Source organism: Photinus pyralis, unplaced genomic scaffold (assembly GCF_008802855.1).
Source record: "Photinus pyralis isolate 1611_PpyrPB1 unplaced genomic scaffold, Ppyr1.3 Ppyr1.4_LG3a, whole genome shotgun sequence".
NCBI classification, from domain to species: Eukaryota; Metazoa; Arthropoda; class Insecta; order Coleoptera; family Lampyridae; genus Photinus; species Photinus pyralis.
The window spans coordinates 5,132,033-5,157,706 of record NW_022170509.1 but is presented as its reverse complement, the minus strand read 5'-3'; the positions used below and the strand labels follow the sequence as shown (position 1 = coordinate 5,157,706).

The window sequence follows — 25,674 nt, the reverse complement described above, 5'->3', positions numbered from 1 at the left end:
TGGTGGGCTTTGGGAAGCAGGCATAAAATCGGTAAAAATACACCTTAAGCGAGTGACTGGGAACGCTTTGTTAACTTACGATGAGATGTATACTTTGTTGACTCGGATTGAAGCGATCCTTAATTTACGTCCTTTACTCACATTAACCAACGATCCAAATGACTTAAACCCAATGACTCCTGGCCATTTTTTAATTGGTGACACACGACAATGCCGGAAGAAGACGTCACCATGTACAAAGTAAATCTATTAAAACGTTGGGAACGCGTACAACAATTAAGTCAACATTTCTGGAAGCGGTGGTAATCAGAATACTTATCCCAACTTAATCATCATTCCAAGTGGAAAACCGGAAATCAAAACATCAAAATTAGAACCATAGTGATTGTTGATGAAGACAACATTCCACCACTACAGTGGCGACTTGGTCGAATTAACGACACACATCCTGGAAAGGATGGCATTATTCGTGCTGTGACAATTAAAACGCGCGATGGTGAAGAGAAACGTGCAGTGACAAAAATTAGTAAACTACCTATGGACGACATCGAGTGTTAAATGTTATAGTTTTAGTTCAGATTGTTAAGTGTTTTAGTTTTAGTCCTCATAATGAATTTTTCTGGACGTGATAACATGCATCTTAGTTAATTGAATAATTAATACCTATCATTTTATTGTAACTTGTAACATCATCAAAATATCATTAGGATATCTTAGAATTTGTAAAACTTTATATCAATATGTCTCTAATTTATATATTCATTTTGAAAGTATCTTTCAACGGGGACGGCATGTTTCAGTTAAGGTTTCGGTCATGCATACTTTATATTATGCACCCCAATTTAGTTAACTTGACATTTAGCGTTAAAGATAAAATATATTACTTAAGCTTAAGCGACAACAGTTTCAAATTACGAACCTTCGGAAAAGGGCGTACTCTGCGTTGCAGGTATAACACGCATCCCTTAGCATTACATTACTTTACTTCATCAGAGATGAAACAGAACTTTCGTGTGTTCAATATGTAACATGTGTAGTTTAATAAATACGTCTTATAATACATTATGTTATTTGAGTGATACAATGCCATCAACCAGTTGTTTAATTAGTATAGTCATAACACACCTAAAACCATCAATACCCATTGCGCCACCCTGTATCTGTTTGTACACAAAATTCTGATGCACGTGCACTGTTTCCCGATATGGAAAGATAACTTTAAAAACAAGTTAAAAAGTAATCGTAAACGATTTACATAAAGCGCATTTCCACTTGCATTCATTTCCCATTTGTAAGATGCAACTTCTGTTAAAATCGTAAAAATCCGGCCACAAATATGAAAAATAGCGTTGCACATGGGCAATCCATTTTTGACGTGCTACTTCAATTTCAGTTTATGAGAAGAATTTCATTTCAATGCTTTTCTAAATAAGAAAGTTGGAACTGCGCATGCGCAAACCTAAATTTTAAAACTAATGTTAGATTTTCTTTTGTTCCAAGCGCCTAAGTATCAAATTTCACTTAAATAGTTCCATAGATAAAAAAGTTGGCACGGCGCATGCGCAAAATAAAATTTTGAAACTGGCGCTAGATTTTCCTTTATTCCAAGTGCCTAGGTATCACATTTCATTTAAATTCTTCCATAAATAAAAAAGTTGGCACTGCGCATGCGCAAAACCAAATTTTGAAATTGGCGTTTGATTTTCCTTTATTCCAAGTACCTATGTATCAAATTTCGTTTAAATTCTTCCATAAATAAAAAAGTTGGCACTGCGCATGCGCAAAACCAAATTTTGAAATTGCCGTTTGATTTTCCTTTATCCCAAGTGCCTATGTATCAAATTTCGTTTAAATTCTTCCATAAATAAAAAAGTTGGCACTGCGCATGCGCAAACCCAAATTTTGAAATTGGCGTTTGATTTTCCTTTATCCCAAGTGCCTATGTATCAAATTTCGTTTAAATTCTTCCATAAATAAAAAAGTTGGCACTGCCCATGCGCAAAACTAAATTTTGAAATTGGCGTTTGATTTTCCTTTATCCCAAGTGCCTATGTATCAAATTTCGTGTAAATTCTTCCGCAAATAAAAAAGTTGGCACTGCGCATGCGCCAAACCAAATTTTGAAATTGGCGTTTGATTTTCCTTTATTACAAGTGCCTATGTATCAAATTTCATTCAAATACTTTTATAAATAAAAAAAGTTTGCAATTCGGTTTATAAATGGTCGAGATGCGAAAAGGGCACTGTGAATTTTAAATCGATTCGATTCAACTTTTGGCATTGCGTATTATATGGCTAAAGCTATGCCCATATTGAATTTCATGCAATTCAGTTCATAACTAATGGAGATGTAAAAGCGATCGAACATTTCTAAACAAAGTTATCGTTCACACGGACAGATAGATGGACAGATAGACAAAGGAACTGAAGGACAGACCAACAGGCAGACGACAGATAGCAATGCAAAATTATAAACGATCTCTAGGATCGTTAATAAACGGCAAAAGTGTAAAATTATAGAACATGTAAAAAAACGGTTTTTTGTTTTTTTACAATAACTTTTTTTGTAAGCGGTACAGAAAAAATTCCTTCCTTGGTACAAGACTCGACACCATAACGAACCAAATAGCGAAAAAAGTAGAACAATAGCTCTTAAGATAAAGAACTAGTAGCGTCGCAAAACGAGCGGACGGACGGACGGACGGACGGCGCATTTTTTTTTATTTTTGTGGAAATGCGCTAAAAAGTAAACGAATAAAAAAATAAATTATAAAGTTTAGCAACAGTAGCATTGTAACAACTACGATTTTAGTACATGTACACTACCTAACCACTGTTATCTAATTCACCACAAATTATCACTATGTAAAAAATTTACTTTAACTTGACTAAATATCTGATAGTGTAAATTTAATATTTATAGTTTACATTACCACATTGGACATTTAAGAATTTATGTTGACACGCAACAACGGTCACAATGCGGTGATGAAAAGAAGATATGTCAAGTCAGTGATATTGTTTTCTTTAAGTTCAATGATCAACTTTTGCAGGTTAAAGGTGTGACGTTTTTCACAATTAACTCACTACTAACTAATCAAAATGTAACGAAATGAACATGAAAGGTTGTCTAACATTTTGAATATCAAACAAACGTACAGTAATCGCAATCTCTATAAGCATCTATACCTACTCTCTACTCATAAAATACAGTTATATTCATTTAATAAACCCATAAAGAGCGTTTAAAAAGCGGCAGAGTACCTGCGTGTGACCACACGGAGTCATTGGATTTGGTCCATTTTCAATTGGCTTGTTACATGTGGCATATATGTTAACTGTGCAAAGTTTGAACGAAATAGGTTCAAGCGTTTGGCAGAGACAGAGAGGCGTGACCCCAAGGGGTCATTGGATTTGACCCATTTTCAATAGAGTTGTTACATATAGCATATAAGTCTACTGTGCAAAGTTTCAACCGAATAGGTTCAAGCGTTTGGCAGGGACAGAGAAACATGACCCCACGGAGTCATTGGATTTGACCCATTGTGCAAAGTTTGAACCAAATCAGTCGAAGCATTGGACAGTTATCGTGTTCACGGACAGACGGACACCATCGACTCCCCTATAAAGCTTGCATCGCTTTGCTCTGCCACTTAATAACTGGAAGTGTGTTGAGAAAAGCGAGGTAAAGAGAATTTGTCATAAATAGAACAGCTTCGAGAGGATCTTCGATATTGGCGTAAATCAATTCTTTTTTCATTTGGGCCGACTTTCAAGTAATTGAAAATAATGAATGTGCTGTCGTGGCTGGGCGCCTTTACATTTTGAAATTGCTTTGTTTCAATGTTGAAACGGAATGAATGAATGCAGTTGGAAACAATTTTAATTTGTAACCGAATTCGTTTTTAATTTTCTAATTATTACTCATTCTTTAATCTTTTAATCTACTTTGTATTGCCGAATTCCAAAAGGTTCGTCAGCAACGACTGCCCGCAGTAAAAATTTAAAATTTTCACGCCTTCAAAGAAATGCCAGCTTTTGTTTGTAACGATTAACAGCTGTAGCCAATTCAACGCGTTTCACCTCCTCAAAAGAAAATCACAGTTTCAAATCCGTTTCCACACTTTCATAAATTAATAAGATCTTACAAAGTCAAATTTTAATTTTGCGTATTATTTAGCATCATTATCTAAAATTTGAAAGCATTAACGTGTTCGTAATTTAGGCGTAGAGGACGAATGTTTTTGTATAAAAAGAAAATTACAAATTAAGCGAACGAAAATTAAGGGTGGGTAAACAATAACGAAAAAACTCAGATAGTCGTATAGATCGATTAGTAGTATTTGCATAAAAAATAGCGGAGGATAAAATCCATTTAGGTTTAAGTTTCTAAATCGAGTGGGCAAGGATTAAATGGCCGTACTCGTGAGCACGAGAAAGCATGCATATGCTTTCATTGTTAATTAAAAAAAATCTCTGAGCTTCTGTATTAACTCTTAAAACTTCCTTAATTAAGTGATGCTTCATATTAATGTCCAATTAAAGACATTAAAGGACAGTCTGTAATTTTAATCCCGAAAATTAAATTTCTGAATTAAACTAAAAAAATATGTGCTTAAATGAATTTTTTCCAACAAATTTCCAGTTAATTAACTTTGCGTTCAGAGTTACTAGATACAATTAGAAGCTTTCATAATGATTTGAGTGAGGGTAGATATAAGGTGTATAAAACCTCTTTTTAAAACTCTTTTTTTTCATTAGGATTCTTCCAAATCTGGAGGTTAGAAAAGAAATCATTCCAGCGGGAAATTTTCTTTTTAAACTGCAACGAAGGTAATGTTTAGCTTGCAGAAATATTCAAAGCTTTATTATGTGTTGTTTGTTTAGAAAATAAACGTTTGAGATTAAAAAGTAACGGGTTGCTGGATAATATAATAGAGAATAAATGCATTTAGTGTTGTGGGGAATAGAGCAAAAGGATACATTGGTGAGCATTAGCCCTGCTTTCAAGATTTTTTGTAAAATGTAATTTAATCTGTCTCACCGGAACGTTAAGACCATTCCTACCGTATTAAAACCGTTGATAGCCATCCCCCTCTTTGCAACCGCGGCTATTTTGAGTTAAAAATGTCGGACAAAATTGTATTTATTTGAAAAGTTTCGCGGAATAAATGCATAATAATCTCGAGAATAAAAAATGATTCCAGTTTGGAATTAATCAAAAATGATTCAGTAAGAGATTCGAGGGTACTTTTGCCAAGCACTGCTACACAGTTTTACTTTATTATCAGATTATCACCACTTCCGCCCTATCCAGCCCATCTAAAACGAAGTTAGCTAATTGACTGTATTATCAAGAACATCAAAATGTATAAAGAAAGATTTTTTAATGGTTTTAGAATAGTTGGAGATGTAATATTTCAATTTTGTATTTAAAATCAATTTATTATCACAAAATCCATGGAACGTTGAATAGGTATAAACATTGTGATTAAGTCATTAAGCGAAAAACAACAAACACGAAAGTAACAAAGACTCTTCGGACTTAATAAATAAATTTAATGTTTTCGAAACGACCAACAAGCAAACTACTCCCAAGAATATGCAAGAATCATAGTTTTTTAATGTTTTCATTTTGTATGTGCTGTTTGCTTCTAGTTTGACCGTATAGAATCAAAAATATCAAAAGTGTCTAAAGACAAATACAGTGCAATGAGTTGCAGCACTTTCATTGCAATTCGTACAGTATAGATGTAATATTCAATGTATGAATGCACAATAATTGTGTGTAATTTTTGGGCTCATTTAGTGCTATACGATTTTCGAATTATTAAAATTTTACGCTTAGGTACACCCGCTCATTTAAAATTGGAAATCTGTTTTTTTTTCTTTTCAGCCCTATTGGGATCTATACCTACCCATGTGGCCGCAGAGAAATATATACCTATTTGATCTAAACTGTTGGATTAATTCACAGGGTTCATTCGCTTCACTCCATGCGGTCGTTCATGGAGACTATTAAACACAACAAGGGTGACCACGGTTGTAACAATAAAGGAAAAATGAATTAGGATTTTGACTTTTTATTTTACAATGTAATTATATTGTAGTCTTGGTGGCTATAAGCATTTCAATAAGTAGATCGTAAATCTTTCTGTTGTTAGTAGATAATAATGTTACTATATTTGTAGGTAATGGGACCTTTAATCGGGTTATACTTCGAATTAGCATATTGGTTAATTCGATGTGGTTTCTACAATTAAAAAAGATGTGGTTCAAATCGCCTATTTCATCTCCACATGTACAGTTTGGTGATTCCAATATTCCAATTCTAAATAGATGAGCTGAAAATTGTCCGTGTCCAAATTTTAATCTTGTTATCTTAATAGAATACTGTCTACTAACTGTATAGTATAGTTGTTGGACCAGTCTTCCTTAAGTAAGTATGGGTGAATATTTGCATACAGTGTGCTTTTTTCCTTGTATGAGTTTTCCCACCGTTCTTGCCATAGATCATTTAGTATTTGTTTTTTGTAATATGCTAATGCATCTTTTGCGGTGATTCTATTATTGTATATCGTACCACTTTCGATTACCTGCTTTGCCAGTCTATCCAGTGTTTCATTTTGATCGATACTAACATATGATTTCACCGAGTAAAATTTAATTTTGTATTTTTGAGCAATCAACTGTGTAAAACACGCGTATATTTTTGAAATGATCGGGTCGTATGTATGTGGGCAATATTTTTTCTGTGGGCTCTTCAGGACACTCATCGAATTTGACATTATTACAGCATTTTTTATTTCACAGTTATGACAATACTTTAAAGCTTCGTATACTGCGATTGCTTCCGAAGTGAGAAATCTGTTTTAATCTCGATTTTGTGCTATTTTTGCTGTGTGCTTTTAGGGGTTTTAAGTTATTAACTTTTTTGTGAATGGAATTGGGACTAGGTGTTTTTTTTTTATTTATGAAGGCTTTTCGGGGTCATGCCCATTTTGCCTACGATAACATTTCACGCACAGAGGCCGATCAGTGCGTCTTTGTACCACACATAGGATGGCCACGGAAGGTTCAAATGCATGTAAGGATATGGATACAGATGAATGTAACGGTTACAATACTATGGATGCACATAAAATTACAGTTTTAATCTAATTGCTCTTACATAATCAATGATGACATCGTAGATTGGTTTACGGCAGCTATGTAGTAAGGTCGTGATGTTTGTGGGAAAGGCTATACGCCTTTTTCGCTTAGCTTTTCTAATAGTCTTCTAATTTTGGCCTCACGCTTAATCCAACTTAAAAAACAGATGATTCAAGTCGGACTAGGTGTTATAATATTCTATATTCGAAATCCTTGTAGCGCCCCAACAAGGCACAGAAATATCTATCCAGCATGTCATAGTCGAGTGCCCTAAATACCACAATGACTTCCGCCGACTCTAAAAGAGTGCCTAAAGAACAAGACCAATGCCTCCAAAACTATTGAACTCACAAAAAAGATTAATCTTTATGAATATCTGTAACACATTATATGTGCATGATGTAAAAAATGTTCGTTGCTAATAACCTCTGTGTTGATAAGACAATAAACCTTTAAATAAATAAAAAAAATGGTTTATGTTACTCAAATGTTAAGAATAGAACTCCCACTTCTTACCTGTTTTCTATGTAAAATTGCAAATGTCCGTATTGCATTTGAAAAACAATTAATCACTCGATTTCCTGTACCGGAGTTTGAATATGCGATCAGACAGTGTACAACGTAGATTTTTGCCATATGCCGTTTTACCTTGCAATGCGCCAAGAAGAGATGTCATAATTATTCGCAAGTGCAATCCCTCTTAAAATTAAGTTACCGTACGGTTAATGATGATGTGTGTTTGTTATTTGAGATTTTAAACTGTTAAGTGCGTGATTCAAAATTCGGTTAATATCATTAATAATCGTTTATCCTGTGTCTTCAAATAGGTCTCCCATTTCTAGGATGTGCACCTCAGTCAACACTATTTGTAGGAATTTTATTTTTTGTGTGTGCCGATATCTTTGTTTATAAAATTATTATTTGTTGAAAATCAATCTCTTTTAGAGTAACAATTGGTTATTTTTTATTTTCCATTTTGTATATCGTTTGAGGTAGTTTAATGTAGTTATATCTCAAGCTTTTTTCATATATAGCATTTCACCTTTCTCATCGAGAGTATTAGGTAGGTATGTATACTTCAATAGTATTTATTAATTACACTGGTCATATTCCCTAACCGGCGATGATTAGCCGGCGCTATACCAAACCGGCACTATCACTAGCCGCCGCCGATGGTACCGGCGCTTGGTCAAACCGGCGACTGACCAACCGGCGCTGTGCCTTGCCGGCACCCGATCAACCGCCGCTCGTTCCACCGGATGCATTTCTATTTGTATGGATTGGATTAATAACACTCAGAGTATCTATTAAAATATTAAAACTTCGATCAATGCCAATGCCGACAGAAATGTTATATGCACTTAGTTAATCTGATTCCTCTTGTTTGACCACTTGTAAAATCATAATTGAAGTGCTAATAACAAACCCTCCAACACCCCACCTTAAATAATTTGAGAATTCCATCGACATGTTCATATTATGACCATCAATGTTATTATTCCAAATGTGTATGTTACATAATTTGCAGATCGCATCGACTGAACAAGTGCAGATATGCCGGCTTGACAAGTGCCGGTATAACCGAGTGCCTGCTTGACAACCGCCGGCATGACCGACCGCCGGCTTGGTACGACGCCAGTTCGTGCATTGTCGGTTTGGCAGTTGCCGGTTTGTAATCGCCGGTTCGGAATGTTCCGAGTGGTCCAGGAAATTGTTTATCCAGTTACCGTTGACTGCTGCTCCTTGCGCCTTAATTTATCTGAAGTCCACAACTATCCCCCCATATCGATACTAAATCTAATCGACATGTTCATATTATAGCCATCCATGCCTTCCATGCCAGGAATAGAGATTCCTTCCCTCAACGGTACAATATTTTTAAGGTATGTACATTGGTCATATGTGTTGTTGTACGTTTCAGGTAATCCAACATTTGATTGGGCTTGGATGTTATTTTTTGAATATGGAGGTGAAACCTAACGCTCTTAAACACAATCTCATAACAGATAAGACACCATACTACAAATACACGCCATAGATCATACTTGAAAACAAGACAACAAACTATATTGGGAGAGGACACTACTCACAGACAAAACTATCCACAATAATAGACCAGATATTACACTTATAGATAGAACACAAAAATCCATTTGTATTATAGACATTGCCATACCCAACACTAACAACTTAACTAAAACACATGCAGAAAAACACCGCAAATACACCGATATAGCTATCGAGCTTAAGACGCAATGGAGAATGAAATCTACTGTTATAGTTCCCATTATTCTTAGTGCTACCGGAGTTATACCAAAGACAATACACCACAATTTATAACTATTAGGTTTAGATAAAAACACATACAAACATTTGCAAAAAGCATGGTCGTCCAATATATTAGTCCAGTAACTATATACATTAGACCATACGTCAAATCCGGTAGTTCTGATTTCTTGTGGAGTTGTGTATGATGTTGACCCAGTATATAATCCAAGTTTTTGACTTCGGACTCCGAAACTAATCAATAGAATTTAAAAAGCAAAGCAGATTAGTAATCACGATTAAATTAGCTTTCAAACAATGTGCCATTTGCCATAGGATTCCATTTAAAATTTTAGGGATTAAGCTCCCTACGTAGAGGGGTGAAGACTTGGGTTCGTGATTTGTACTCCAAAAGTTGTCCCCCTCGAATACAAAATTGACGTGTTCGAGGATTTTTCGATATTTCTAAATGTAATACCCTAAAAGCCCTCTGTATACTTCTCGTTGGGCCACTCTGTATGTGCCAACCGTGGATCATTACTTATTTTTATGTAGGTAATTGGTGTGATTGTTTTAACGTCAAGTTTATTTAATTGTTCAGATAGGATTTGGTGTGGTATGTAGGCCGAAACACTCATTATGAGTCGTTTTGCTGGGCTGATCAGTTTCCTTATGGGTATTTCGATGTTCTTAATTATTACATGAGAGTGGTTTTCCGTTATGTAGTTTACTAATTCTTTTGGTTTAAGAAAGATAACTACTCTGTTGAAGCCCATGGTGTAAGCGTCTAGTTCATTTTTAAGATCTGTTATCATTTCTAATCTTAGTACATAGTCAATAATTTCTAGTTTTTCGATTTTTTATAAGACTATCGCATTTTCTTTGCTTGAAAAAGTAGTATTAGTGGTTCTTAATGCGTTTGAGTACGGTATTTGGGTCATTTCAGATGTGGTTTACATTGGAGCGTTCAATGGATTGTGTTGGTTGTGTGCTAAATCGACAGTAATGTCGTCCATGCTGTGTGATTTGGTCATTTTGATTGATTAGTGTACGCTTGTTATTTAAGGTGCTGATAGGTAATCTACTCACAGTATACAGTATATCTGTTAGTAGTTATCAACCAGCTTGTAGGTAGGAATTTATTTGTGCAATCGAAGTAACCGAAAAAAGTAGGAGCACTCTGTTGCGTGACACGGTCGTGTGACCGTACTTTTCGAACTGAGTGTGAATGTTTATGCAAGTTAACAAAAATAATTCTATCTTTCTTGCCCTGCATACAAGAACCATTCGGGGATCAACATTGCTGTTTGTTCTGACGATTATAATGAAGTTGTAAAAAGAATCACCGAGATCACCTGATATTCAGAGTGTGTAAAAACAAAACAAAATAGTTGGACAGAAACACTGGCCGAATAACAGAGATGCTTTTGGTACAGGTATACTTCTCTACAGGTATATCTGGTGCCTCTACTGTAATATGAGATTCTTTCACTATAGAGTTAACTTCTTGTGTTGTGTATGTATCTCGTTGAAACTTTGTTGCTAGATGGTTTTTTTTTATAATTGAACAATTACCCAACGGCTGGAGATTGCTGTGCTGTATCCACTAAATATGAGCAAAATTAGTTTTCCTATAATTGGTTGCCAATGGAATTCTCATTCCCAGCAACCACCTGTATGAACATTTATTTAATATCCAGCAACGAAACTGGCTCCGATTTAAATCGACGCCATTTTCAAGTTCTTCCTTTTTACTTTGAACGTGTAATATTACACTATAAAAAGGCATGGCAAGAATAAATAATTTGAATTCTTCAATGGTTTTACTAATAGGTACGTATATCAAAGATTTTCATTTTAAAATGTAGACGTTGTAAGCTTGATGGAATAACGGATTCCTTCTTTTTCTTTTAAATCTTTCAGTTTTATAGATAGCCGGCAGTGTATTGTATCGAGATTGCTTTTTAATGGTTTTCCCGATTTTGGATTTTCTCAAACCTTAATTAATGACCAATGTTATTACGGAATTTTTTTGTAAAAGAATCTTCACTTTTGGTCAAGCAGGTTTGTTATTGAGTGTATACATAATATATAAAGGCTCTTTAGAGAAATGTTCTGCTCGTAACCGCATTGCCCCCTCGAGCTTTCTTTTAAATGGTGCACACAAAAATGTCTATTCGATTAGATTCGGTTTCATTTTCTCAACATGTTTCGTAGGTACTATTGTATGGGGAGGGCGACCCAGGTTTGTTTACTAACTTGTGTAATTTAAAGTCAGAGGATTTATAAGTACCTGTATTTGTTATTGTAGAGATTAATGCCGCTTGTTGTAAGACTTTTGCTTTAGTTTGTATTTACGGGAGTAAGTAGATTTAAGTCGGCGGGTTGTATAAAGAAACGCACTGCTAGATAATGTAATCCCAGGCCCCCACGAGTACACTTTACCCTCTTGGAACTTCACCGCCGTAACTGTCGGATTTCAAGATTATTCTAAATCCAATATGCTGTTCCTCTTCAAATCTGATTGGGCCATTTTAAGCTTACTTGAATTTAAATGTTTATTAGTGCGTTTTAAGCAAACCAATTGCCATAATTCATTTAGTCCTCTTTCCATCTATACGTATAGAGGTTTTGTTATTCTTCGGAGATGTAAAAATATGCGCGACGTTTCAAGATTGACGGTTACCTCCTTATAATATTCTTCCATTTTAATTTCACGCGCATCCTTCGAAAAAAATAATATCCGGCGCGAGACTTTCGTGGCAGTAATAGGTAGTCGAAAAATTGGATGATCGATTCATCACTCCATAAAACTCTACATCCTACAAACAAATTATATTTCAGTAATAAAGTAGTAGATATTTGGCTAATATATTCAGAAAAACCAAATATACGAAGGGTAATCACAATAAGTAACCCATTTTTAGCGCATTTCCACAAACGATAATGATGTAGCGAACGAAATTTCAGAAATTTACCTGGAATTTGACAACTTCTAGTAATTACTTTCCACCAAAATGCATAACACTCTGGACCGCCAAGGAGTTTAAATATTAAGGGTTTTCCCTGGGTTTTTCCTTCAACCGACAAGGATATTATTTACGGGTTAACTAAATAGAATCCTTCAAAATTATTGACCTTTTGAGAGGCGCCCGAACTTGGTTTTATGCCTCGCGCTGCCCATCGCCCTGCTCTACGTGCTGCCGAGAAGTTGCTCTCTTTGCCGACACACTCCTTTACTCGTGCAATTAATCGCCTCACTCCGCATTTGGAATTTGCCTTTGCAACACGATGGATATTGAAACTGTTGACTATGCATTTTTCGTATAGCTCATTACATCAATATCATAAAAAAATATACGTCGTCGTCGTCTTCGCATGACATCTAGTCGTAATTAAAAAAATAAGGATGACGCACTTCTACCAGCGCTTCGCGCGATTATATGGCTGCTCATTCGCGCTCGTTTTGCCGATCTTTGACTCGCGCCCAAAAAACCGACAAAACGTTAATATTAGTTTAAACTAATTTAAATTTTGTCTTTTCTTTAAGAAGATCCTGATGGAAAATATGGTGTTGTCTTGAAGTTGCAGGGTTGAGTACGACTTCGTTTCGGTGTTACCTCTGCCTGGTTTAATGAAACGGATATCCATGTTTGATGGTGTCAGAGCCATTAGCAGGATGAGCGAAGGTCTATGTCTTCACCAATAACTGCTACTTCGGAGTCAGAAGAGTTTTTTTCTGTTTTTCATAAAATTGTTCATCAATGATTTCAGCACAGATCAAACATTTCCCATCAAACACAAATTGGGGTTTGGATGATCGCAAAGAGAGAACACCAGATGTAGAGGCTAAATGTGCTGACCTACCTGCCCTCTCGACATCTGCAGGTCTGGTGTAGCGTTTTCTACATGTCACATGCACAATACATTGTCTTTCCCGTCTGTTTTTGTCAAACTAACACTCAACAATGTGTTCATTCCCTTTTCAGTCACGCGACTGACAGCTTCACTACCGGGAGGTAATTCACATATTAGGCAATTTTCTAATTTCCTAAGAAATATAACAAATTAAAAAAATAAAATTATAATATCAGTGGAAAAAATGGTAATAAGTTACTTACCCAAATTAATAGGTAATAAATCAAGGACCATCGACACACCACTATAAGCGCAGACAGAGATATGATGACTGACTACTGTGAGGAGGGGAAGGAATGTGTGGGATTTCAGATTTGTCGACACCTGTAAGTTGTCTTACGTTGTATATACTAGCCATCTCACAAACGTTTCATATGATATCTATTCTGTCCTACCACCCACAAATTAACGTTTGTAAGTGTACATTTGTGTTAAATTTAGTGATTGATAACAGTTATTGAAACTGCGATAAACGATAAAAATCATATCGTTATTTTGTATTGTTTTTTTTTGGAATTAGAACATGATAATTGAAACTGTTCTGTACAGGTACAGGTTTTATTGTGACGATTTTCCCCTAAAATGAACGGGGGAGGATTTAGAAGCCAAAAATATACGCAAAACGTAAGTGAAAAACAATTTTGTTTAGAAATTACCACCTTTCCGTAGCCGGTAGCACGAAAACGGTTCAGTTTTTCGTAAAGATGTATATAACCAAACTTGTAACAAATTTAATAAACTTTGTACTGAAGAACTTTTTCACTGTAACGCACCATTTTCGAGTTAAAAGCGAAAAACTGAAAAATGGGTCGTTTAAAGCCCCCCTTCCCCCAGCGGTACCGGGATTTTGAGGGACTTTATATTTTCTTGTTTAGGAAGCCTCTCCCTACACATTTCTGAAAAAATTGGAACTAGTATTTAGTTCCTCTGATTGCACATTTTTGGTCTAAATTGACTGGGCTATGTGGAAGCCGTTTTGTGTGTTTAGTTATCGATATTCATGAAATGATACCTGTGTTGTTTGCTCAAATATCGGAGAGATTCGTAGCCTCAGAATCATTTAACTCAATTAGAGTGTGTTGGTTCAATCTTTTTTACAAAAACAAGTGCGCGCGTATTGTTGTTCTGTTTAGAGAGAGAAATGTAAGTGTGTGAGGGTGGTCGATGCTAAAACTAATTTTTATCATTCCCGACGTTCTCCTTTTCCTTACACAAAAACACACCGTGATAGATTGTGTAAGGTAATTGCATTGAAGTGTTATCAAACAACCTCCCTTTGTTCTCTCCATTTTCCCAAAGGGCTTCGTTTTTCAAGTGAAACAGCATACTTATGCTAATGATACAGACATATTACCTAGGTAGTGATAAAGCGCCTAGATATTCTCAATAATTAAAACATATGTACCTATATTATAGATGAAAGATAATTGAATCGTGAATTCAATCAAACGCTATTGAATCTTCAATAATCGAAAATGTTAGAGACGCCATTATTCGTTTTCATATAGTTGACGCGTTTACTAAAAAGAGCTGAACAGGAATCCCATATATTACAGAGGAAATCGACTTTATTCAAAATGTAAATTAAAATTTGGAGATGCATAGCAATTCTTTTCCTAATGACCAATTTATAATCGCTTTTAATTGTGATTACTCCATGAAATAAATTAATATATGTATAATACAATGAACTTTATATAATATAAAATTTGCAATTAGATTTGAAACGCTATCGCTTAGAATTGCTATTTAAATAATGGAATAAATGTTCATTTTTGAGTTTCGTCAAATTATTTGCAAAGTAATTTTTTCAATCCATTTATTTTCCCCGATAGTTATGACGCAGGATTGATTAAAAGGATTAGGGTAGTAACAACGTCTATAAAACTTCAAAAGTCTTCCAGTTCTATAATTACCTACGGTGTGTTAAAAATAAGGGCTCCTTTCTAATACGCGAGAAGGGATAACCATGACATATTGGTTAATTTTGTAAACGAATCCCGAAGTATCACGGGATACCACTGTCTGATTTCTCCCTTTAATCTTAATCAATCCTTTATTTTGTATTGCGTTCATCAGTCTGATTTACTTTTAGCTCTTATCAAGATGCTGGGAGGATGCCTGCATTTCGTTTACTGTATTTTATAGTTCGTTAACCCTTCGTTCGTTTTTCTTAGCCTTTTATAAATAAGTTTAAAACAATTACAAATTTGGATTTAGAAGATTCCCCAAATACAAAATTTGTATCACAATCTCTAGGATAATGTGGCCGTCAATTAAATGAAATTATAAAGTTATTGTTTTGGTTGGAAATGCAAATTGAGTTGTATAACTGCTATACAGAAGTTCATATAGGCATTTTCTTAGTCTTAACACAAACAGTACGAGTCATCACATTGCATTGTCAATTTAAGAATAACATTCCAAACTACTAATGAAGTGAAGAACACGATACATTGGTATCATTCCGGGCGGATCAGCGGATGGGAAAAGAGGAACCTGAGAAACCACCATTATGGTTTGTGCTCACCTTACAATTTGCGTCTAATAGACAATATTTTTGACTGATTGCTCGCTGCTCCTTTTTTCACTTAAATGTATCGCGCAGTATGTCTATAAAAATAATAAATATACGAAATGTATCCCATAGTACATGTGGCAGTCTTTGATTTTTAACGATCCTATAATTTTGGGGAAGTCTCTTCATTTAGATAGCACATTTGTACATTATGGAGATAAATCCTGATTAATAATATATAATAATAATAAATTGAACAAATATATAGCAAACGAGCTCTTGGGTATAGCTATACTCGTAACTTGGCATTGCGTGTTATGTGGGTAAAGCTATGCTCATTTTGAATTTCATGCCATTCGGTTAATGACTAACGGAGATGTTAAAAGGGCCGCCCTTATTTTTTGGCCTACATTGCCATTCACGAACTTTGATCTACAAATTTGACAAAGAATCCACCTGCAAAATTTCATCGCAATTCGTTTTCGAAATATCGTGCTAACGGACAGACGGACCGACACCGCAAACGTATGAACTCGCTAGGAGCTCGATTAAGGTTTTCCATTCCTAGGGCAAGATGATCGTAAAGACCCAAAGTTCGTAGTTCGTTTTTACCATCCGCACATTAGTAGTGTTAAGATTTCAGTAAGAATATCGGTTCACAAATAAGACAGTTACTTCTGCGCGCCAATAGATCAACCACCGTCGATCCACGCCTCTCATTGCCCTACCTGGGAACGACCTCCAGGTCAAGCTCACCCCCGAACTCTTTTTGCTAGCAATGAGGCCTTGAATGGTTCGTATTAGGGTCGACACCATGATCTACTCGAGCGAGTAGATCACTCAGCGATATAATCAACGGGAGCTACCCGCGGGATCGCGTCATATAGGCACATGCACATAATGCACTCTAAAAGCCTAGGAATATATCCGGATATCTGCGAGGCGTTTTACCTAATAGCCCAACAACAAAGCACGACCAGCACGATGGCCTGCACAATACACTCACCACCTACACGTGGCAGACGTTAACATTAAAGGGCTATTACGCCAAACTCACTAATACTCGTACTTCCGATGCTCTACTTAGCCTCCCTTATAACGATCGTGACCAGAGCGCGTACGCGTCCCATTGAAATCGTAAGATATCATTCTCTGTCCAACATATGAGGCCCGTTTTCGTGATCCTGTTATCCAGTTACACAGGCAATTTTTGCTAATGCACCCACACCATCGTTCGGTTTGATCCTCGAATGCCCTTTAACCCAATAAAATATAATATTACATTTCAGCCGCGATACTTCTAGTTCTAGTATAGTTTGAGAGATTATGGGGTTCGCATGTAGCCTGTCGATTTTGTTAAAATTTTTATTGCACGCAGAACGCTTAATTAGACTATCGGACATAATCACCACTGTCTCCGATTGGGTACTTTTGATTGTTTGTACCTACTGCCTTCCAAAGCGCGTATGCGTATTGACGCATAGTGTTTAGCCGGACCTTTTGACTTACGTATTCAATATAATTCAATATAAATATAATTCACCTTATCGTATGTTTTTGGACCCAATAATCCAATAAACGTAACTACGATGACTTCCGACTATTCTTTCATTATCATGGTATTATAAAAACTAAATACAAAAACGACAGAATTTATTTACGCTTATACACAAAACTTCTTATTCCAACGAAACGTAAGAACAGAATGCCCCTTTTACAACTTATCCCGTATATGATACCGACCGATCGCCACTCTCAGCCGCCAACGACCTTTTTTTTTGTGGCCAGTCTGGATGCAGGTGTGACCCTCGTTGTTTACTTTACAGGTCAAAGCCTATGTGATTGGGTTTTTGTATACCTGATGTGCATATAGTATTCTGAATGTACAAAATAATGTGTTTATGTAATAGGAAAATTTGCAACGTAACTAACTAATGAGGGGCTTTGTTCGTATTGTTTTTTTTTTGGACACCTGCGGCATGTGTGTATAGGAAAACTTTGTATAATTATAAAAGAAAGACCTAATTGTTGTGTTTTGAAACTTTTCAAGTGTTATGAAGACGATGTCACGATGAATTGTTTTTGTTTGTGTTTTTTTTTGGACGCCTGAATATATGTAGGTAATGGTAAAAGCTTAATCCATTTGTTTTTGTTTGGAATTATTATTTGCATGAGACTGTTACATAAATCGTTATTTTTTCCAAATTTACATATTATTCATCCCTAATTTCTGTAATCTAGCGTCTGATTCAGGAAATATTTAAATTCTTTGGAGCAAAAGTTTTATTATAAATTTACTGCCTATGAGATTGTGAAATTAATTTAGTTAGTTCTGGTAATTTTAAGGCAAAAATACGAAAGAAAAAAGTAGTCACTGGCTTAACAATGTGCGAAAAGGCCAACCACTACACTCATACTTTATTTCTTATTACTTAGTATAAGCAAAAAAAAGTTTGTTCGAAATTTTAATCAGTTTTTCTCGCATCGTGTCGATGGTGTTTAGAAAGTCAAACGGTTTAGTAACTAGTTTGGAACGATAGGTACACGTTAAAGTATGCCACAAAAATGCAATTTTCGTCTAATGAAGACTTTCACTACTAATAGATTGTCGTCGAGGCAAAATTCGATAAACAGATTTTAATGATTATTGAAATGCAATCTTACAAAATCTGACGTTAATCAGTAAAGAACACGAACATGAAGCGTCTCGGTCTCAGACATTATATCATTATATATGTTCTTACAGTGCATATACATATACATATACTGTGTATTTTGCCCTTTTAGTTTAAGGCTATTTCTTGTTTGGGTCTTAACAGAAAATAGCATCTTCTATAATTGAAGCATTTTTATTAATATTTAACAAGTGCAAATAAATTATTAAATTTTCGTACAATGACTGATCGACATTGTAATGCTGCTCTAACTTTTGAACTTATGAATGACAAATTGTGGTTACAAACGTCAGTTTTTGAGATAGAAAAAGAGAAAAGATAAACGCTTACACATTTTACTAAAGACTATCTTGTACGTTAACAAACGTCAAATATCGATGATGAAAATCAACACATATGAATTTTACTTATCCAAAATTTCTCAAACTCAATGTTATTGTTGTTGTTCGTCGCCGTGGCAATGCTGTAGAATTTTGGTTATAGCGAAAAATTGAAAGACTTATTAGGAATACCTATATAGAACACTAACCCTAAATGACATCAGCTAATTTCGTTAAGTCGGCACCGTTTATACTGTTTTTTCTCGAATCAACTTTGGACTCTCACTTTGTTACAACACCGTGAGCTGCAGCGCGAAAATTTTGCAATCCGTATTTGTTCAAAATAATAACCGACAAAACTAAATCAAACTTAAGAATGCGCGGTTATTACACGAACGAAGACAGAATAGTATATTCTATAACGAGTATGGAATAGAGTGTATTCCGCGCGAGTGGAAAGTTCGTCACACGAGCCGAAGGCGAGTGTGACGGTTCCACGAGCGTTGAATACCTATTCCTTACAAGTAATAGACATAATTTTTTTCTACTACTACGACGAATTTTTGCAAAATATGTATAAAACAAGCAGGGTTAACGATAGACAATTCACACATTAGTAGGTACGTCTATGTACGGTGGGTTGGTATAGCAGATCCCTGTGGCATATTTGACAGATTCTAAATGGCTGTATAAACAATTTTCTCGACAATTTCTCTTCGCTCAATATTATCCCAGAAAAGGGATACTAACTTTTCTGTGATATTAATTACAAATGTGCACATTTGTTGAATGTGTCCTGTCCTGCGCAGTGTATGAATCGGCGTGGATCATTTAGATTTAGATAAACGTAAACGATAAACGTATTCGATGTGTGCGACCGGTATGTAATTCATGATGTGCATTCAAATACAAAATGCTACAAAGAGGACGTTATGGATGCAAATCAGAAATAAACTCCAAAATTTGTATGTAAGTATATCTACGAGTGTAGGTAACATTTTAGTGAGCATTATATTTTAGGTTAGTTTTAAAACTTCCTGGAGGAAATGTGTTCTCGATGACCAACAACGTTAACTGTTTGGATCTGGATGTTCTTTTTGTATAGTGCAGTGAGGTATATTAATTCATTGTAGCAATATGCAACTTGATGTTTGGTTGTAGGTATACCAACGTGGTCCCCCGTAATTGTAAACTTTCGTTGTACGTTAGTTTTCGTATTGGGTATTCTAATTACAGTTCTACAGTTCCACCTAAGTCTTGTATGTGGTCGATTTTTATGTTCCACGAACACGATTCGTACTTACGACAAGCACCACTAATGCCAACTATAAGAGCAACCTTTAAATGTAAAATAGATATGATGTAACGAGTAACGATTTGAATGTGTAATGTTATAGTAGATATAAACTGTCGAGGGGGCTTTTTGAATAAACATTTTTACTTTGCTCGTTGATAGAATTTTTGAGCCGCTGGATTGCATTTTTAAGGCCTGCAACTTAGCATGCATAGCTGCTTATATCTACATAAATTGTTCAAAAGTATCGTAGACCGCACCATGGAATACGTTTTCCACAATGTGAATGCTTTAATTTCCTGTGATAGTTCGCTAAAGTAAATTAAGTAGCACTACGTTCTCTGAAAATGAGTTGGTTTTTTTCTTGATCCTCCACTCCAAAAATTTGCTGTATGTATGTTCCTACACTTTTGGTTTGTCAGGAAGTAAATTTTTTTGCGTGTTCTGCTTCTGCGGTGATTTCCGGGAGAGTATTTGAAAGTTCCATTAAATCCTCACTGGCCACTGCTATTCATTTTCGTGCTACCGGCCCTTAAAATTCAAAATCTGGCGCAAGCGTAATTAAAATTTTGACAGTTTAAGAATTGTGCTTTAGGATGTCCTGTATTAGATGTCGCCACATGTGCTCATTCCAACACAAGAGCTAGAATGAAATTATTCCACTTTACTAGCAGAGAATAGGCGATATTCTGTTGTTCAAAATGAAGCAAGTATGACGTCATTCTAAGGTAGTAGTAGAAAAACTAAGTTCCTTATACAAATTAACGCCTAAAATATCAAAGAAGAAGCTCTAATAATTGGATTTATAACTATCTAAATGCAATGCTGCTGTTTTGAAAGGCCGAATTGAAAAATTACTCCCGTCTTTTACGTTTCCGTTACAAGCTGCTCGATTATAGTGAAGGTTAATTTGATTTTTTTTCTCTACGGCCACCCCTAACAATGCAGGCTAATTCATCGCACAATTTTCTCTCATTAAAGAAAACTTTTTACGAAAGCTTCTAAACTTAAACTTGTAATGCTAACAATTCTAAATAAATTTTGGTGATTTAAGAGTTTTTATTTTTTTTTGTTAACGATGCTATATCTGTATAAATTAAAATCATTTCAGAGGATCTAATTCGTTTTGCGGAGCATTCGCATTTCTTTCATTGTAAATTTGGGTATTTTAAAATCGCTGTTCCTATTGCTTTTGCTCATTAAACCTTTCATTGTGTGGGAATTTTTATAATTATGAAATTATCGTAATATCGTTGAATGAACGCCGCTAACTATATGAACACATCACGAAATAAACCAATACAAGCAGATGTCATAGATAGACGTGTATCACACAGATCGAGATATAGACCGGGAGATGGTGACACTTTTTGTGGTGTGATTTGCGACAAGTATGGCGACCATTCAAAGGTTTAATTAAGTACTCCTCGAAACGAAAATGGTGCTAACTCCCTGGGAGTGGGGCCGTTATTGAGTGACGATTGTTTAAACATGTCGGAAAATTTAATGATTTTGGACAATTTGCTACACAAAATTCTTTGGATTGTCTGGTAGTCGTAAATCGGTGACAAAACAAATGACGGAAACGAAATGCCATACCGGCGCAAAGGTGTTATTTTTGTTAATAATTTTGGGCGATTTGCTACACCCTATACATTTTTCCACCAGTTATTTTTAGAGTTTTTAGAGTCCCCGAGAAATTCGCTCCTGGAAGATGCTCCCGTAGGATTCGCCCCATAAGATTTATTAATCCTCGGAGGTAACAGGACCAGCAGTTCATAAAATGAATTTTGTTTAATTTTAATTTTTTTGTAATAACCGTGTATACCTACATAAAGGGGGTAGAATAATAGCACTCAAATACATGTTAACTAAAATATGAATAGGTAATTAAGATAACGTTGAATAAAGTAAGGGTGATTTACCAAGGATTTGACATCCAAAGGAAATAAATCCTATATTCACAATGATTTAATGACTTCTATTATTTCAGACATTACATAATATGGAAAATCCACCTTAACTCTTGCATTACAAAAGAAGGTAATATATAATCTAATTTAAATGACATTTTTGATTGACTGAGTTGTTAGCTTAATTTCTTCCTAACAGAACGTTTGATGGCTCGTTTGGTCATTGGTGGTGTATTGTTGAAACTTTTTATGTTCCTACTTGTTATATTTTGGCGCGAATGCGAACTTTGATTTTTGGTTAACGATTCTACGGCCTTTTTTTTAACTTTCTGATCAATAAGTACTGGCTTGAACACGGATTTTGTGTTTGGTATAAACCCGTGTGAAAAAATAGTTTTGAGTATCGAAGAAGATCTGTTTCACGTGGTGTTGGTAAGTTTTGTATTATTTTTTAATTAGGTAGTTAGATTTACTTAAAAAAACGAATTTTGTGCACGATTTTCTAAGATTTTAAATATTACAATCCTAATAGACGAAGAGTTTATTTTATTGTAAATCAAACACAATATTTCACCTTCCGTAAATACAAAAATCTGAAAATCAAACTGACAACAGCAAAAAAGGAACTCTTATGGCATCAGTAATAAAAACCTGTTTGTATTGTCGTTTTAATACATAATAGTAGGACACAAAGTATATACTAAATTCATTGTCTTTTTAAGGTCTAAATTTTTGGTAAATGGTCAGCGTTCAACATTTTTTGATCTCAAGTGGATACTTTGGACATTTTAAAACTTTTATGGCATTTGCACATATTTTACCAAAATTCTCAAATTTAAGGCTGATCCGACGGGCTGAATTTGGAACGAGTACAAGTGTACCGTAGCAGACTAACTGCTACTTAACTAATAAATATATAAGCAAACTTTTTTTTATATTTTAAAGAAATGAGATGTTTCGAGTTAGATTTTTTAGATTATTTTAATTATGATTTGATACTTCAGCAAACTTCATCAATGTTGGTGTTTTTCAACACAAATTTACATCAAATCTGGACCAATTTTCAAATGTAAGTCATCCTTTGTTTGTACATTGATGCCAAAAACCTTTCAATAGGTACATCCATAAATGGCTGAGTAAGACTCCTTTGTAAACGCAATTTGTTGTAAAATGTATTGTAAACATACGGTTGACGTTGAACCGTTGAATCAGCCTTTAACAGGTGAGAGACGATTGAATATGAACAATTTCGAGTTGTCAGTCTCGCCGTATTGAGTTCCAAATATCGTAATTTTTGCAAATATTTATTTAATTAATTTAAACCAACCTATTACTTCCGAGTGTTAATAAATGTTATGGGGCGAATTTGCCGGGGCGAATATTCCGGGGGCGAATACTCCGGGGGCGAATTTACTTGGGGCGAATATTCCGGGGGCGAATTTACTTGGGGGCGAAAATTCCGGGGGCGAATTTTCGGGGGCGAATTTACCGGGGCGAGGTCTTCCGGGGCGAATTTACCGCACACCAAATTATACATCCCAATTATAAGAATATGGATCATCCACTTCATTGCTCCTGATTACATTTTCTTTATGGTAATTTGCATGAATATTAGGAACTACGAAAATTTCTTGTCGTTTTCGTGCATACAAGATCCTAAGTCTAAAGTAACTAAGTGCGTTGAGCAGAGATTACGTACACCTGTGTGATAAATGATCCCTGCGCAGACGTATCTAGGAAACATTTTAACAATTATTGTTTTACCATGATTATTTTTTATCTTCACCATGGCTGTTGGTAAAAGTATTTGCGTCGTACAAATATTGCAACAACTATCGGGTAATTACTTAAATCAATATCAAATATTCAAAAAGAATAAAAGTTAAAACTGCCTACAAAATTAAACTTACAAAATAGAATTGAGAAATGTGGAAATGAAAATGTCAGTAACAAAAACTTTTCTCAGCAATATAACAGTTTAAGTGAATCTAATTAGATGACTGCAAAGTGCAAACATTCATAAAGGTGCTTTGAACTGAAGTAAAACATGATTTTTATTATTGCTAGACAGCAATTTTTATTAAGGTAATTTCTAAATGTTAATATTTGATTCTTTGATCTTAGTCGAAGTTAAAGCGGAACAGAATGTACAGCACTCAATTTCTACAAGGTGTACACCTTGGATATTCACTTTATTAAATATTAACCAATCTAGTTATGAAAATTTAGCGATTTTGTACAGAGACTGCCTCTAACAATGCGTTTCTGAGTTTTATCGTCGGAAGAAAGTGATCCAATGGGTGCAATTTAAGTACGGAACGTATTTCTCACATCACACTTGATAAAACCCAAATACTCCAGATATGAGAGATACAATCGGGTAACAGCATGCATTTGTTTTCAGGTGCTATGGATACTTTTTCCAGAAAAATTGAACAAAGAAATAGATAAATACGTGTTAGCAAAAGTGGTGTATAAGAAACTGAGCACTGAAACTTTTAAAAGGACTCACGGGAATAACTAAAGAAAAACAACGACTACAGGAATAAACTTCCCAATTCTCTAAATGAAATTTTGTATCCACGTATAAAAGTGAAGTCAATAGAATATTGTATATAAAAGGTTTTTCTTTCAATCCCACATATTTACTTGATTGTAGCGCAATGTATAAATATAAATGGCATAGTTTGTGTTAAACACATTTGATAAAGGAAACAAAAGCATACAGTTACAGGGAAGTCAACATATATATCAATATAGCGACGGGGTAAAATTACTTTATTCACAATACAATATAGAGAAGCAATGACATTAACTAAGTAATTGGAGTCCTTATATTAAATTCGGCAACTAAGTAATTACGCCACATATTTTTGCTATAAATTTTGACGCTAGGGTGGCATCAAAGTTTCTTTTATGTAAATAAATTTTCATGTATTTTCTTCAAGGAAGGTTTCAAGCTTTTTGGCATACTTACTAAATACTTTCTTTCGAGAACATCAGTCGTAAAATTTCTTTTCTTTCGATCTCATTCTCAATTGATCCGTTTCATTGCGACACCGATTCTTCCAACGAGTAATAACCAATTATAAACACCAAAGGAAAAGTTTCAAAATTGTCTCTTTAATTAAAATTCTGCCGAAGTAATCGATATAGTTGAAAGTTATAACATTTTTGATGAAAGAATGAAACTACGAACTACGAATTTCTTTTATCGATATTGATGTTATATATTTTGAGATGTGGGAAATGTATTGCGCAGATGAAACCGATCGCTTAATTTGGTAATGCTATATCTTCTCAATATCAAATTAGTTATTTTAAGGCCAATTAACCTTTATAAGTAATTTTTTCAGCAGCGGTAAACAAAATTTATAGCAGGGAATATGGACATAAAGATAAACTACTTATATGTGACAAGAAAAATTTTCATTCCGTTGTAAATCATTATACCGGGTGAATATTTCAAAACCGAACATAGGGAATTAACATGGGAAAACCGTTTTTTGCAGATCGTTGCTTCCCTTCTTAACGTAGAGGGTTTATACTGACACCAATCGAAAGAAGACTTTTTTCTCATCTAATGATATGCGAATTAGTTCATTTTCAGTTGTATTTC

General features: G+C 34.9%; 1 protein-coding gene and 1 long non-coding RNA gene across 3 annotated transcripts in view; both read left to right on the top strand.

The window, feature by feature from the left end:
- Positions 1 to 25,674, top strand: part of LOC116166217 (protein eva-1 homolog C) — a gene marked incomplete at its 3' end in the record, with an annotated part of 131,620 nt that overhangs the window by 43,947 nt on the left and 61,999 nt on the right.
- LOC116166221 lies at positions 19,264 to 20,293 on the top strand. Its single transcript, XR_004144294.1, has 3 exons — positions 19,264 to 19,817; positions 19,869 to 19,962; positions 20,010 to 20,293. It is a non-coding gene; the product is annotated as an uncharacterized LOC116166221 (long non-coding RNA).